The sequence below is a fragment of the Canis lupus genome, chromosome 4, assembly GCF_011100685.1.
Source record: "Canis lupus familiaris isolate Mischka breed German Shepherd chromosome 4, alternate assembly UU_Cfam_GSD_1.0, whole genome shotgun sequence".
NCBI lineage: Eukaryota > Metazoa > Chordata > Mammalia > Carnivora > Canidae > Canis > Canis lupus.
In genome coordinates, this window is record NC_049225.1 from 4,069,621 (window position 1) to 4,085,700 (window position 16,080).

Here is a 16,080-nt window from a genome sequence, read left to right on the forward strand (position 1 = left end):
GGACAGGAAAAAAATCTGCTGGAGAGAAGGGAGAGAATAAGTTCCAATTTAAATTGGTAAATCAAAAACTCTTTCTAACTGCCTCTCTTACAGATTATTCTACTAAAATAGCAAAGCCAGAAGAGTACAAGATTATTTGTTTCAAAATACATACCCCTAAATTTTTGGTACTTAGAAAATTGCCCAGTTGTCTCCACTGATTGGTAAGTATTTTGAGAGGATGCTTGTCTCCAGAAAGGAGGATTTTTAGCACTGAGAGAGGCCAAGGAACTAGAGGATGTTAACACTGCCTGCACAGTCTAAGCAGCAACTCTGAGCTCACATGCTGATTTTGGATGGTCTCCCTCAGGGAGAGCATGACTGTTCCAAATGAATGTGTATTTGAACAGAGAACTCCAAAACCTCTGGAAGTGTGTCATTCACTGCTCAAGGTACTTCCTGCTTCAGGCATTTGCACAATAAACTCTAGTTAAAGACTACCTTCAGCTACAAACTACTGGAGGTGATGGACCTTCAGAGGCCTTTGCAACAAGTCAAAGCCTTGGTTGCTAAAACCATAGAAGAAGGTACTATGTAGCATACGTGATGTGGCAAATAGGCATCAATAGACACTCAGAGGTTCTAGTACATTGTTGTCCACTAGACAGGGATGAAAAACATCTGGAAAGCTCCCATGAAGTGGTGGATTTGTTTGTTTGTTTTGAAAGAAGAGGAAGGTGGGGTTACTAGACTTTAAGAAGTAATGAATAAAGCATGAGAGGTAGGAACAGAATTTGTTGGCTTAGGAGGAGTTGAGGTAGAAGGTCCTGGGACTGCATGGAAGTGCCTGGATGTCACAGGGAGGTAGTGAAGTATGTACTCCAAAGGGGAGCTGGCATTTGGGTTTGGATATCAAGAAACCATCACTGTAATTACGTGGGATAATGACATTTGTATTGTGTGTGTGTGTGCGTGTGTACGACTGCACGCATGTGAGAGAGTTAATTCTTCATAGCTGGGGATACTGAGTTGGATGGTTACTGATATTCCATCTAAATTCAACATTCCTAGTGTCTATGACTTCTCTGGTTCAAGTATTAGCAATAGCTATAGAGAGAAGGGTTAGGCCTCAAAGCTTGGAGCACAGTGTATAGACAGTTTCTCCAAAGCTTGAAAGAAGACCTTATCAGTGTATTTTTGTCTGTTAAGGCTGCCATAACAACACACCACAGACTGAGTGGCTTAAAAAACAGACATTTATTTTCTCACAGTTCTGGAGGCCAGAAGTTCCAGATCAAGGTACCAACAAGGTTGGTTTCCAGTGAAACCAACATCTTCTCTTCTTGGCCTGTAGATAGCTATCGTTTCATCTGTGCCCGCCAATAACCTCTTCTCTGTGGGCACTCAGAGGGGAGGCAGGTAGAGAGCTTCCTTACGAGGACACCAGTCCTAGCAGATTAGGACCCCCATGATCTCATTTAGCCTTCATTACCTCCTTATAAGTTCCATCTCCAAAGGCAGTCACACTGGGGATTAGAAATTCTACACATGACTTCCAGGAAACACAATGCAGTCCATAACAATCAGTGTAGGGGGAAAACCACAGAGTGAAGTCTAGAGTAGTCACACTGTGATATGATAACTGGGTATAAAAAAACACCTCTGAAGTCCAATAGGATGTTAGTGCCAGAAACTAACAGGAAAGCCCCATACTTTCTACAGTTTTTAGTTTGACACAAGGATAACTCTGAATGTAAGATACTTGGGGGTCCTCTGCCAACCACTGTTTCCAGCCAGGGGTGATTCTGAAGTATCTCTCAGAGTCTAAAGTGCTACAAAGAATTAAGACTTTGGAGTTGGAAAAGCTCCAAAGCCTGAGAAGTATGGCACTATAAGTTAAAGACTTAAAGACCTGGTTCTGCTGCCAACCCGATGTGAAAACTCAGGTAATTTCTTAACCATCTAAATTCTACCACCAAGTGCAGATGTCATGTGTCCCAAGCACCAGAGTTAGTTTTATCCAGAACCCGAGGCAGGTCCTTTGGTTCCCAATCTCTCTCTTTTTTTCTTTTTTTAAGGTCTTATTTATTCATGAGAGATAGAGAGAGAGAGGCAGAGACATAGGCAGAGGGAGAAGCAGGCTCCCTGAAGGGAGCCCAATGTAGGACTCAATCCCAGGACCTGGGATCACACCCTGAGCCAAAGACAGGCCCTCAATCACTGAGCCACCTAGGTGCCCCAGTTCCCAATCTCTTAATTGGGCTGACCATCATAATACGTAGGGCACGTGACAACCACTGGTGAGAAGTAAGGGTTCTCTTCCCCTTGGGGAGAGCAGGAAGGCTCTAAGAAAAGGCAGAAACAGCCAGTGCCTAGGAGTGGAGGCACAGGGAAGAGGAAGAGTGTGCTAATGGTGGTCTTGGGGAGGGAGGGGAGAAGGTGCCACCACCATGGCACTTCAGTCACAGCTTGTGCTTGGGGACAAAGTAGGGGACAGTGGGTGGTAGAGCAGCAGCCGGCAAAGTGACTTTGTTGAGCTTAAAAGCTCATAGTGCCTTTGTGAGTTAGAATGGGAAATACCTTGCTATTGTTTTTGACTTTGTGAATGTCCATGTCTGAGTGAAAGTATGAGGGACAGAGAGAGGGAGAGAGAATGCATTAAATTTTAAACAAGTGCAATAAGTAATGTTTACTGTTGTTTCTGATGAGGTTTCTTCTGCGAAATTGAGAAATTCAATGTGATTGCAAATGGGGTGCTGGTGTCAGACTCCAGACATAGGTTCAAAGGGTTGAAGAGTGAGATCCAGGGAGCTAGCCTCTTAAGAGATGTGAACACCTCGTCACTGGTAAGACCACAAGTCCTGCAATACAATATGGCTCCTGTGATCTGTGTCCTGTTAAATATCTCTCACCATCTTTAACCTAATAGTTTGATTTTTCATTGCATTAAGTCCAATGGGCCTGGCTGCATCCCAGTGTGGGGAACTGGGGGAAGCTGGCCCTTTGTGGAAGGAATTTAGTAGTATAAATAGCAATAGTTATCAGTTCTGGAGAGCTTCCGCTACTCTATTTCAGGCACTGTGCTATGACCTAGGTTTATAGCGGTGAAATAAACATAGAAATAGATGTGGGCTCTGTTTCCAAGAAGCTAAAACCCACTGTTCTCTTTGCCCCATTCCCATTCCACTTTCTTCAGTCACTGTGCAACCCCACCAAGTGTCAACAGGGTTGGGGGTGTCTCTTTCATAAAAGGACATCATTGTTTTATCATCAAGTTGGCTCTGCCTTGAATGGTGGAAAGAGAGGCAGGGCATTTCTTCTTTCCATTTGCTGGTAATTTTATAATCCAGGGATGGTTTCTGGTTGCTGGAAGCTGGTGATATTATCTGGCAGATCAAGTTGTTAAGCATGAGATAAGAGTGGAGAAAGGAAGCCTGAGATCATGGAGGAAGAGCAGGTCCTGAGCGGTCATTCCCTCTTTTGGGTGACAAACACATTCCAAGAATGTGGTTAGTTACCAGAGGATGACAGGCATGGAGTATGGAGGAGCTTTTGTTTTTAAGATTTTATTTATTTATTTATGAGAGACACAGAGAGAGAGGCAGAGACAGAAGTAGAGAGAGAAGCAGGCTCCATGCAGGAAGCTCAATGCAGGACTCGATCCCTGGACCCCGGGATCATGACCCAAGCCGAAGGCAGATGCTCAACCACTGAGACACCCAGGCCTCCCGGAGCTTGGTGTTTAAAAACAAAACTAATAGCCCAGTTCTGTTAATTGGCTTTCTGAATACAATTATGGCAAGTGCCGTATGCTGAGGAAAATGGGGGAGTGGGGGAAATTATAGAACAAATTTGACCAGTCTTTGAATTTATCACTTTTTTCAGCTCTGAGCACAGCACCCATTAATCACTAGCCCAGTCAATCTGCTGGTTATAAAAATGAGCTTTCTTCAAACTGTCAGTTTAGTAATATAAATCATTCCAAACTTTAGCCCAAATATATCAAATCCTGTCTAGTAAAGAAAACTTGAGACTTCTATAGCTCTGTAAACATTTAAGATAAACAATGGACTCACTCTAGTTGCTTTTTAATCTGTTGACTTGCCAAGGGAAGGAGAAAGTAAACATCAAAAATCTTATCACCAGGCACAAATTACAATTTATACCTGTCAAGATGTTATCCAATATATAAATCATCAGACTCTTCAGAAGCCTTTTACCTTCTAATATCTCTATTATACTGGGTAAATGAGTTGTTAGAAGAGTCCAGCTGGCTCATTGATTACAATTCAGCTTACTATCAGAAGTACAAATACACTGTTACATGTTTTTCCTGGTACCTGGACGCTGATATAGAATTACTCACTGGCTGATTCCTAGATCAGCCGACACACAAAGTTACCTTAGTTTCACCTGTGCCCCATTTAACAGCTCTGTACATTTACAGCTCTATTTGCAAAATTTTAATAGAAGAACATCCTGGATGGTATCATGGAAATGTAAGTGCCCAGTACATTTTTCTTTATTTGTATAAAATAAACATCATAGTAAATGAATCAAGGCCAATGTCAAGTGTCTGTCAAGGAGAGTGATCACTAGAGGGATTTCCCATTGCTCTTCAGGATGATAATCTCTGAGCAGACAGGTTCTATTAGTTGTGGACTTTTTGAGAGCTGAGCAGTGTATCTGTGTTTAAAGCACTGTGATCTTTTTTCTTAATGCAACAGTGCCATTGCCACCTTTCTTGTTACCATTTTCTTTAGGAAAATTCCTGACTCAGAAGATTGAATCAGTCCTCCAAGGGGACTTTCAGAAGAATCACCTCCAAGATGATCACCTGAGATATCTCCAAGAAAAAAAACTGAAATTCTAAACAACATCCATAATAAGTCTATTCGCGTTGATAAGAAAAAGATTTTCCCCTTAATACCAGATAAGCTCCATAGGAGCAAGATATTTGCCTGTTTTGTTCACTCCTGTGTCACCAGTTCTTAGAACAGCACCTGACACATCCCTCCAGATTAAGTTGTTTTGAATGAATCACTATGGCATTTGATAGTGGGGTAGTTCATGGTCCTCGGGCAAGGGGTAGGATTTGTGTTGGGATTTCAAGAATGGGAGGAGCAGAAGAGTAAAATCGAGAGGCTAAATCATGAAAGGATACACTTTACTGGACTGGGGTAGGTCTGAATACATTTCAAACATGATTAACTGATGGCTGTGGATCTTTACGAGTTTTGATAATCTTCCTTTGAAAAATGTGAGGCATACAGATGTCATCTCCAGTGAATTCTCTTTGCCCATATACAGAATTACAAAAAAAAAAAAAAAAAAAAAAAAGCATCTTGACAGCCTCAGCCCATTCACTCCAAGATTATAAGTATTTCTCCTCCATGTTCTTTCTGACATCATGGACTTTCAGGTTGACCTCTCCCATCTTGGATCCCACTCCCATTAGTTATAGATGTCATGCAATGTTTGCAATCTTAGGGTTGCAGTGCTAGCTGACTTTTGGTCATAATATGTCTTTGAAAGTAAGTGTGTATTTTACACTTACAGCATTTCTCAGTTTGAACTGGTCACCTTTCAAGTGGTTAATAGCCCCATGTGGCTGCTGGCCATGGTATTTGGACAGCGCAGGTCTAGAAAGTCCACACATTGTTCCACTCAAAGAATAGTGTAAGTTATATCACATCTTTCTTTTAAGTGTATTTTTTTATATTTAAATTCAACTAGCCAACATTAGGACATGGTTAGTTTCAGATGTAGAGTTCAATAATTCATCAGTTGTGTATAACACCCAGTGCTCATCATATCACATGCCTCCTAATGTCCATCACCCAGTTACCCTATCCTCCCATCCACCTCCCCCTCAGCATCTCTCAGTTTGTTTCCTATAGTTAAGAGTCTCTCATGGTTTGTCTCCCTCTCTGATGACTTCCCATTCAGTTTTCCCTCCCTTTCCCTATGATCCTCAGTGCTATATCTTAATCTCAACAATTAAGTCAAGTGGTGGTAATAACTCAAGCATGGAATCATGTATTCTAAACCTGTACTGCCCTTGTCTCTACTACAGTGCTTACATTTGTTATTATTATTGGTATTGTTTTAATGTTTCCTGTTCATAGCATATTTCATAAATGAATTAGTGAAATGTGTGACTGCAGAAAATATGATGAATCATGCATGACAAAGACTTTCTCCTTGAGCAAATTTGAGTCAGATTCCTCTGAGTCCCCTTTCTGACCAGGCCCTGACTTCAGACTCTGCCCATTTCAATCAGTTTTAGCAAGTATCTTGCTGAGTCAATTTTTCAGAAATTTCCTACCCTATCCTTGATATCTGATCAAATTCCTTATCTCTCACCCTTGGTATCTTATCCCTCTTAATATCTGATCAAATTCCTCATCCCCCACTCTCAATATTTTATGATATTAGCCTTCGTTCAGCAATAATCCTGTCCATTTGGTTCAGCCGGAATCCTCCCTCCCTTATTCCTGTTGTTCCCTGTTAATTTTCTTTTTTTTTTAATTAATTTATTTATGATAGTCACAGAGAGAGAGAGAGAGAGAGGCAGAGACACAGTCAGAGGGAGAAGCAGGCTCCATGCACCGGGAGCCCGATGTGGGATTCGATCCCGGGTCTCCAGGATCGCGCCCTGGGCCAAAGGCAGGCGCCAAACTGCTGCGCCACCCAGTGATCCCCCCTGTTAATTTTCCATCCAAAGTCTCCCTCATGCTCATTGCCTATAAATCTCCATTTGTCCTTGCTGTATTCAGAGTTGAGCCAGATCTCTCTCCTATACTACAAAATCCCATTGTAGTAGCATCCCTTGAATAAAATCTTCTCTACTGTCTTTGACATGTGTCATGAATAATTTTTTCCTTAACAATCAAGAGGGTGCGAATAGAGAACCATGACAAAAATCATAACTTCCTATAATGGACATTTGCTAGGTTTACCTGATAAATATTCTTTTCCTCTTCCTCTTCCTCTAAGGTACTACCCTCAGTTCCAGTTCTTAGTAGAACTGCCAACTGGCCCAGGGGTGGGCAAGTGAGTCAAATGAGGCCAAAATTAAAATTCTGTTGAGAAATTGGACCTTGAGGATTGAACCATGGGTGATAAAGGGTCAGTGCTCCCTTATTCTAATGGCCCATTAATTCTTGCTTTTTTGGTTTCTATATCTATCAAAGTCTCTGCCTTTCTGAAGGTAATGACCATTCATCTGAGTATACAGTTCACAGAGTCTCTTTTCAGTGGCCCATGTGGGCCAAGGTAGTAGAACATAATAGGTCTCTGTGAGGTGTTTTTTTTTTTTTTTAAGATTTCATTTATTTATTCATGAGAGACACACAGAGAGAGGCAGAGACACAGGCAGAGGGAGAAGCAGACTCCCTGCGGGGAGCCTGATGTGGGACTCAATCAATCCCAGGACCCCAGGATCATGCCCTGAGCTGAAGGCAAGCGCTCAACCACTGAGCCACCCAGGTGCCCCTCTCTGTAAGTTTTTAAAAGATGTGTTTGTCCCTGTTGCACATGGCCATTAAAGACAAATGTCTGGATGGGAGAGGGATATTGGAAAAGATGAAGTTATATCTACTCAGCGATTTTGTGGTTGGTGGAGAGAAAGCAACACCCCCATACAGGACCAGTGGAGTGGGTGGGTGGGTGGGTGGAGGGAACATCCTTGGCTAGGATGTACGGAGGAAAGAGAGATGTATGGGGAGAAGAGAGATGTTAATAATTTTTGTCTTCAGTAGAGGGAAGAAGAAAGAATATGGCAGCAATACTGAAATATTTGGGTGCATTATGGAGGCAGAATCTGAGGGGGAAGCTGGCCTTAGGGCTTATTTCATCTCACGATGTTTTACCCCAGTCACATATCCACATGAGTGGGTCTCTGGACATTTCTCAAAAATAGGAGAAGAAGTATAAAATTGTTTATCCTCCACAATTGCCTGGAGAACCTTGGAGACAAGCAGAAATCTACCATTATTGAAGGCAAATAAAATACAGCAAAGACAAGACGTGGTATTTGGCAAAATTGATATGAGGAATGTCCTTTGACCAGGCTTTGGCTCAATTGGAATTCAGTGACAAAAAGGGGACCCAAATAAAGAGATTCTCTTAGAAGCACAAGATATGGCTTGTGAAATTGTGAGATTGTGACAGACCACAACGTGGAATTCAGATCCAATTTATATATAGCTGAGTTGACCTCAGGGCGAGGCCAGTACCTGAAATTCATCCGATACCATGGCAGAGGATGCTTTGAGATCATGGAGAAGGTTTATGGCCATTATTTTGTGAAGTTGGTGGAAGGCCCCCCACCTCCACGTGTGGCTCCAAGGACGGCAGTCACCCATGCCAAAGAGTATATTCAGGAGCTCCTCACCAGAACCATTATTCACATTCTGATGGGGGATTCAGACTCCACAGTGTATATATTTTGCCATTTAATTCTTAAAAACAAACAAATTATAGACAAATACTTTTTTATGAAAAAAAAATCTGTCTTCAGAACTGCCCCTAAAGCCTTCCTCACAAAGGGAAATGCCCTAGTGTGAGTCTCCCAAACTTTGGCAAGCTTCTTCAGTTTAACTGACCACTAGGTCTGCTTCTCCCTGCTAGATAGCTCTGATCATGATTTGAGTGCCATTTATTTTAACTTGACAGGGAAGGCTACTGGGAAGAGCAGGTGATGGCCCCAGCTCTGGCACTTCCCATGCAGAACATCTGTCAACACCTATGGACATCTTTTCCACCCCCATTCTTATGAATGTTGCTCAGTCATTACATGGGGTGGGCAAACGCTGCTGTTTGGTGATGTGGACACATTGCCCAAGCCGGGCCTCCAATAAAACAAGGACTAGATTCAATTACTCAAACAGAAGCTGGGAACTCTAGGGCTTACCAGCCTGCCAGGAAGTCACATTGGGGGTACTCAACCTGTGCGCTTCCACAGATGTGGATCTCCTGTGGGAGTTTCTGACAATTGTCAACAGCATTTTCTTTCTGGAGGCCCATGTGGACCTCTGGCACTGCACTTCTTGTGTAGAATTCAGGCATTAATTTGCCTCCTTCTCAAAAAGACATGGGCTTATTCTTTTAAGGGTGGTCCTAAGAAAACACCACCAGGAGGTCAGACAGCCCTAAAGTGATTGCAGAGATCTACCTAAATGAGGTTACTCTTGGTTACTCAGGGGAATCTTTCAGAGCAATAACTGACTTATCACTTAAACACATATTGCAGACAGTTTTCCCTACCATGGGAGTCATCTGGTTAGAAAAGGTGATACAAAATTTGTTTTCTGATTTTAATGACATGATCAGTCTGGCCATGGGAAGCACTCAGGCCAGCCTCATCCCACTGCCTGAGGTTATTATGGATATCAGGATTGCCCTAGACTTCTTCCTGAAGGGACAAGGCAGACACTGCGCACTCCCTAATACATCCTGCTACACCTGCATTAATGCCTTACACCGCATAGAAAGGTCAGTACAGAATCTTAATGACAATGATGGTTTATTAGATTTGTTCAACCTGGCTGCATTCAGGACCCTGGAGGGCATAGCTGAAGGTCAACACCCCAAGTTGGCTTCATCCTGCTGCTTAGGTCCTATTGATAGTAACTTTAAATGCTGTATGAAACCAAATGAATGGATTTGGCCCCAGCCTCTATTGGTCAGAGTCATCAGAATGTCTCACTTGTCAAGAAATTCACAAGAAGCCAAGAGAGTATAGAAATAACGAATGGATATTGGGGGAGCCAGTTCTCCATGGATTTATGCCTGCACATCTTGTGGGCAAAGGCACTGAAAGACTTGGTCCAGCCTATCTTTTCAAGGATGTTTATATAGTGAATATATTTGAAATACGGAAAGAGTATCTCTTTCCAGAGCAGATGGCAGGTTTGCTTCCTGTCCTGTCCCTTTAAGGAAAACTCAGCCAGGATTACTGTCCATTATAAAAGATTTGGGGTCCCTATGTTCAGGATTCCTCAGGGTGCCCCATGTTTCCTCCATGGTACTTGAGGAATGAGGGAACCAATTTGAACATGAAGTTCATGCTACTTACTGTGCCATTAGTAATGAAGTCCTTTGTTTCTGACTTAAATACCTTGCATTTTCTGCCAGCATCCATGACATTACAGCCGGCTAGCCACAGCAAAAATTTCACACCCTACACAGTTCCTGATAAAAAATTAGGTAGGCAGGTGAGTTTATAAGTATGGAGTTCGTAGGAATGGTCTGGGAGTTATAAGTCCTGAAACATCCCTAATTTGCAAATGAATGAGCCTGAACCTTAGAGATGAACAGCTTATCCAAGGTTATGTAGGGCAAGGTTACACAGAGATGAAACTAGACCCAGGTATATGTGCTCATTGGTCAGGCCTGGCTGTGAAGTTGAGCTGCCTCAAAGCTTGGTTCTTTTTGCCACTTCTTGTTCTCTGACCCTATTTCATAATTTAGGGGATAGGGATAATAACAATAACAGTTAACAATACCAGCTAATGAGTTATTCTGACTTTTAGTTTTAGTCTTTGTCAGACATTTATCACAATGCGCGCACACACACACACACACACACACACACACACACATACGCTTGGCACTCAAAAAATTGTTCCGTAATATTAACATTACTTATCAGTGCACTTTGTACCCACCACCAATTGGCCGTTTTATCAAAAACTGATTAAAGTGGAACGGTCATATGAGGAACTTCTAAGCCAAAGTGTTAAGTGCTATGAGAAACCAGCACCTGGGTGGTTTTGTTTAGCTGTGCATCTGTGATTAGAAGGTGCAAAACTGGCTTTGGGGACAGTTTGCTTCTTCATAAAGCAGCCATTCAGGAACTTTCTCTCAGAAGTGTTAACACCTAATCTTCCAAAGACCACCAATGACAAGCCCAGGATCTGTTAAAATCAGATTTATTCACTTAATATAGTGAGGGAAGACATTCCTCAGGAACCATAGAGTGCTGCTTGCCACGAGGGAGGAGGAAAGCATCTTTTGCAAAGTTTGGACCACCCCCAAGGGAGCTGAGGCAGGTGTATGGGAAGCAGAGGTCAGTTCTGGATTGGATGCTCTTTCTGAGGGGAAAGTAGTAGCAGGAGGGATTAATCAGGTCTTGGGCACTGCCTTAGTCAGTTCAGGCTGCTACAACAAATGACCCTAGGCTGGGTGGCTTAAACAACAAACGTTTACTATTACTTGCAGTTCCAGAGGCTGGGAAGTTCAAGATCGAGGTCCTGGCATATCTGATGTCTGGCAAGAGCCTGCTTCATTGTTCGCAGGCAGCCATCTTTCTGTTGTATCCTTTCATGGCAGACAGCAGGGAGAACACACTCTTGAGTCTTTAATTAGAAGGGCATTAATCTCATTCTAGAAGGATCCAATCCCCTGACCTAATAACCTCCCGAAGGCCACACCTCCCAGTGACATCACACTGAGGGTTAGAATTTCAACATCTGAATTTGGGGAAGACAAACATTCAGGCCATAACAGGTGTTGTCATGAGGACAGGGTACCTTAGCAATTGGGTAACCCAGTAATACGTGGGACTGGCAAAGCAGATCGAGGGACCTCATTGGTAAGAAAGCAGTAGCTCCTCAAGAGGGAGTCCTCACAGCGTTTTACAGATACAGCTTAACCTTAGAAAAACAATGATTCCTGTGACCCATACAGTTGCCCTGATCTGTGCCTGTCCTCCCAGCTCAATTAATTCATGGCAAGCATGTGGCTTTCTTTTTCAGTACAAATTGATTTCCACTCTTTTAATTCTGGCAAATATTGCCTTTTTAGAGTTAGTATGTTGTCACTCAGGATTTGGCATGTTTGGATTTGCAACGACGGAAACTGCCAAAGTCCAGGGTCTTGGTTTGCTGAACCAAATCTCTGTTGCTATTTCCCAAGGTAGGGACTCCAGTCTCTCTCACGCCATGCTGCTGCCAAAGGGTTTGTGTACATTGGCTTGTTGTTGTTTTTTAATTTAATTGCTTATATGTGTGTTGAAATGGTGGTGATCATGAAAGCCTTCAAATGGGCTTTCAGTGAAAACAGTGGCAAAGCTTCACCTAGAAGTCACTGAGGAAAGTTCTAAGAACTCCCAGTTGGTAGGAGCCTAGAGAGAGAGAAAGGGAGAAGAGAAATCTGCCTCCCTAGGTTTTGAAAGTCCCTGGACAAAATGCTAGGACTGTGCATTCACCAGATGGAGACTCCATGCAGGAGAGCTCTCCTGAGCCTCATAGCCTTGTACTCCTCCTCCAGGAACAATTTTTAATTTGAAACCAGGGTTTGGGAAGGAAGAGCAGTGGAGCAGGGTCCAGAAGGAGGAACCACCACAGACCATGGGGCATAAGAGGGTGGAATGCAGACTCTCTGGCACTTCCTGTGTTGAGGTATAGGTGGGCTCAGCTCAGCAGGCACAGGGGTAACTGTGGCCCCTAAGGTGGGCTATGTAGTTCCACAAACCCAAGAAGAGAAATGAATGGCTCAGGTGACTTATTTTTTGGCTAGGAAGGAGCTAATGGCAACATAAATGGAACAACTAGGGAATGATGTTGGAACTTTAAGTTTCGTCCTTTATATCTCAACTTTCTCTCCTGTCTTCCCTCGCTCTATATTATGTTCTCAAAAAGTTTCTGGCTTGATATTCCTGTTCATTGATTTGCTCTTGAGCTGTGTCTTTTCTGCTGTTCAGCTCATCTGGCAAATTCTTTAACTATAAAAACTGTCTTCCCCTTGTAAGATCTTGTCTCCTTACCTAGTCTACTTTCTGCACGTGCCATCATCTCTTAGCCCACAGCATATTAACAGTATATGTTATTTTTGAGCCCCATTCTGGCCTTTAAAAAAGATTCTCCATTTATAGAGATTGTCATTTCTCTTTCATGATATTGGTTCTTCCTCAGAGGTGTGTGGTTGTTGGTTATTAACAAGTCTGACTTGAGAGTTCCCTGATAACTTGGGGTCTTACTCTCCATACCACAGAGGGTGGTCTAGGAGGAACTCATGTCTGAAGGCAGACCATCCTTGTGCTCCTGCCTGGCTCAAAGTGAGACATGAGGCCTTTATGGGGGTACTTTCCCCATCTTTATGTCATGGTGATGATTGGGTGATCTGATACATCAAAAATTGTATTTTTATTGTCTTTTCATGACTGAGAAGTAAAGAGGCATATATTATGGGAATGCCAAATAAAAACATACAAAACATTACTTTTTTTTTTTTTACAGAAACTGCTATATAAAAAAAGATACTTTGTCCTGTCAGATATGTAAAGAATTGACTTCTTTTAAGTCATCTTGTAGATATAAAAGTAGGCTTCAGATAATCATAAGGAATACTTTTTCCTAGTCCTCAACTGATATTTAAACTAGGAACAGAAGGATCATCTATCTTTCTAGATTTTCCTCAGAGCTTTTATAACAACAACCTTTCAAATAAAAATCTCTGTGGGCAGCCCCGGTGGCGCAGCGGTTTAGCGCCGCCTGCAGCCGAGGGCATGATCCTGGAGTCCCGGGATCGAGTCCCACGTCAGGCTCTCTGCATGGAGCCTGCTTCTCCCTCTGCCTGTGTCTCTGTCTCTCTCTCTCTCTGCATCTCTATGAATAAATAAATAAATAAAAATTTAAAAAAAATCTCTGAATGCTGATGAAATGAATTATTAGTTTATATAAAACTGAAATATGCTTTGGGGTGCTGGGTGGCTCAGTCAGTTAAGTGTCTGACTCTTGATTTCAGCTCAGGTCATGATCTCAGGTTTGTGAGATTGTGCCCTTGGTTGCACTCTGAGCTGAGCGTGGAACCTGCTTAAGATCCTCGCTCCCTCTGCAACCTCTCTCTCTCTCTCACACACACACCACACACATACACACACACACACAAGATTGAAATACGTTTTAAGTTGAGCTCAGAATGCTTCAGGCTACCCATGCTTCTTGGAGATGGCTTCTCAGCATTCTTCAGGGAGACAGCCAAGGGCATGTATCATTCTCCATAGCTTAAGCTTAGTCTTACGGAAAATTTTCAACTAACGAGATTAGAATGTAATATTTCTAGTTTATGTTACTATCCTTCAAATGCATTAATGGTTTCTTTTATAGTATCCCCAGAATTGTAATGGGCTTATGCCAAGGATAGGATCAGACTCACCAAGATTTTAAAAGCATAGCATTTTCTCTTTTAGAAATTCCCTTTCTCTTCCAACAAAGAGGAAATTCTATAAAACCAGACAAAATACAAGAGGCAGAGTTTCCGGCACTGTGCCAAAGTGACACAGACTACAGCCCCTGAGAGAAAGGACACTCAGGAGGTAGCTCCTATAATTGCCCCAGCACTGTCTAGGGACAATTTCCTGACCTCAGTACAGGTACCTGGAACATAGTATGGTGGCCTGATGGTGATGAAGAAGACACTGGTGTGTGGGGCTACAGAAATGGCTGAATCCAAGAGACCAGCCACAGCTGGGCAGTCTCCCTGCAGCTATCATGGGCATGGTGCCTGCCACTGTGCTCCACAACCTTCTCTGGCCTGAGATCTGAGCTATGCTGCTTTTCCCCATCTGAAAACTAGAATGCCTATCTTGCTGTTATCTGGTTTTGAAAATATTAATTTTAGGCAAGGATAGCTAGGAAGGTTGTGAACAGGGTAGAGGAATTTGGGAGTCCGATGCTATGGGAAACCCAAGTCATTGTTGGCACCATTCAGTGATTCTTCAGTGAATAGTTACCAGAAGGCCAAGTGCCAAAAAGATAGTATAGAATGTGGGCCTTAAGAGGACATTTGGACTTTTTTTTTTATCAACTGTCAAGTTGGGGAATCCCAGTCAAACTAAGAATATTGGATCTCATTGTCCTCCTGGCCTTTTGACCTTTCCCTGAAGCCCTCAGTTAAATAGTTTGGTCCTGTCCCCATCACCCCAAAGAGGACATTTGGAGACAACTGCACCCTGAGAAGTTCTGTGCTATAAATTAAGGAGTACTGTCTTGCCCTCTGTGTGATCTTGGTCTTTCCGTAATTCTTGGTTTCTGTAACTGTATGATTTGAGGTATTAGTTTATGGCAGCCATATCCAGTACCCAAGTGCCCTGATTTCTATCTATCGGTTGGTATGACTTTCTCCACTTGTTAAAGATTTTGTTTATTTATTTGAGAAGGGAGGGGCACATAAACAGCGGGGAGGGGCAGCAGGAGAAGCACACTCCCCACTGAGCAGGGAACCAAATTGGTGGTGGGGGTAGGGAGGTCGGGGTGGGAGGGGGGGCTTGAGCCTAGGACTTTGGGTCGTGTCCTGACCCAAAGGCAGAGACTTAACCAACTAAGTAACCCAGGCGCCCCACCCAGGAGTCTTTTCACCTCAGCAGAGTTCACTGCTGAGAAGAGTTACATTTCCTTTTACCTGGAATAGAGAAGGTGAAATATCTGATTTTAAGAAGGATGATATATCATTATCCTGGAGTGGTACAGGGTGGGAGGTGCCATCATTAGTTCTAACCCCAGTTTTGACTTGCATTCATACCAACCACTTGTCTGTTTTAAATTTTCTTATCCTGAAAACACAGTCTTTTATAATATGAATTTTTTTTTTTAGACTTATGTATGGGACGCTTGGGTGGCCCAGCGGTTGAGCATCTGCCTTTGGTTTGGGGCGTGATCCCGGTCCCAGGATCCAGTCCTACATTGGGCTCCCTGTGAAGAGCCTATTTCACTCTCTGCCTATGTCTCTGCCTCTCTCTGTGTCTGTCATGAATAAAAAATAAAATCTTAAAAAAAAGAAAAAAATTAAAAAGATTTATTTATTTTAAAGAAAGGGAGAGAGATCCTGCATACACACATTGGGGGAGAGGCACATTGGGGGAGAGGCAGTTGGGGGAGAGGCAGATGGATAAGAATCTTCAAGCAGACTTCCTGCTGAGCATGGTCCCAACACAGGACTCCATCTCACGACCCTGAGATCATGACCTGAGCTGAAACCAAGACTCAGAAGCTTAACCCACTGAGCCACCCAGGCTCCCCTATAATGTTAAGTTTTACTGAGTACTCTCAGCTGATAGCTCTGTGATTGGCCTTGGTCTAGAAAAGTGCTAAGCAA

General features: G+C 42.9%; 1 protein-coding gene and 1 pseudogene across 1 annotated transcript in view; both read left to right on the top strand.

Annotated features, from left to right (window-relative positions):
• Nucleotides 1–7,759: 7,759 nt before the first annotated feature.
• On the top strand, nucleotides 7,760–10,144 carry LOC100687771 (annotated as a pseudogene).
• A 1,298-nt stretch (nucleotides 10,145–11,442) lies between these two features.
• Nucleotides 11,443–16,080, top strand: part of ERO1B (endoplasmic reticulum oxidoreductase 1 beta) — a 108,125-nt gene continuing 103,487 nt past the window's right edge. Inside the window, exon 1 of the mRNA XM_038533836.1 lies at nucleotides 11,443–11,578. The gene's annotated coding sequence lies outside the window, so the exon portion shown is untranslated. The remainder of the gene's footprint in view (nucleotides 11,579–16,080) is intronic.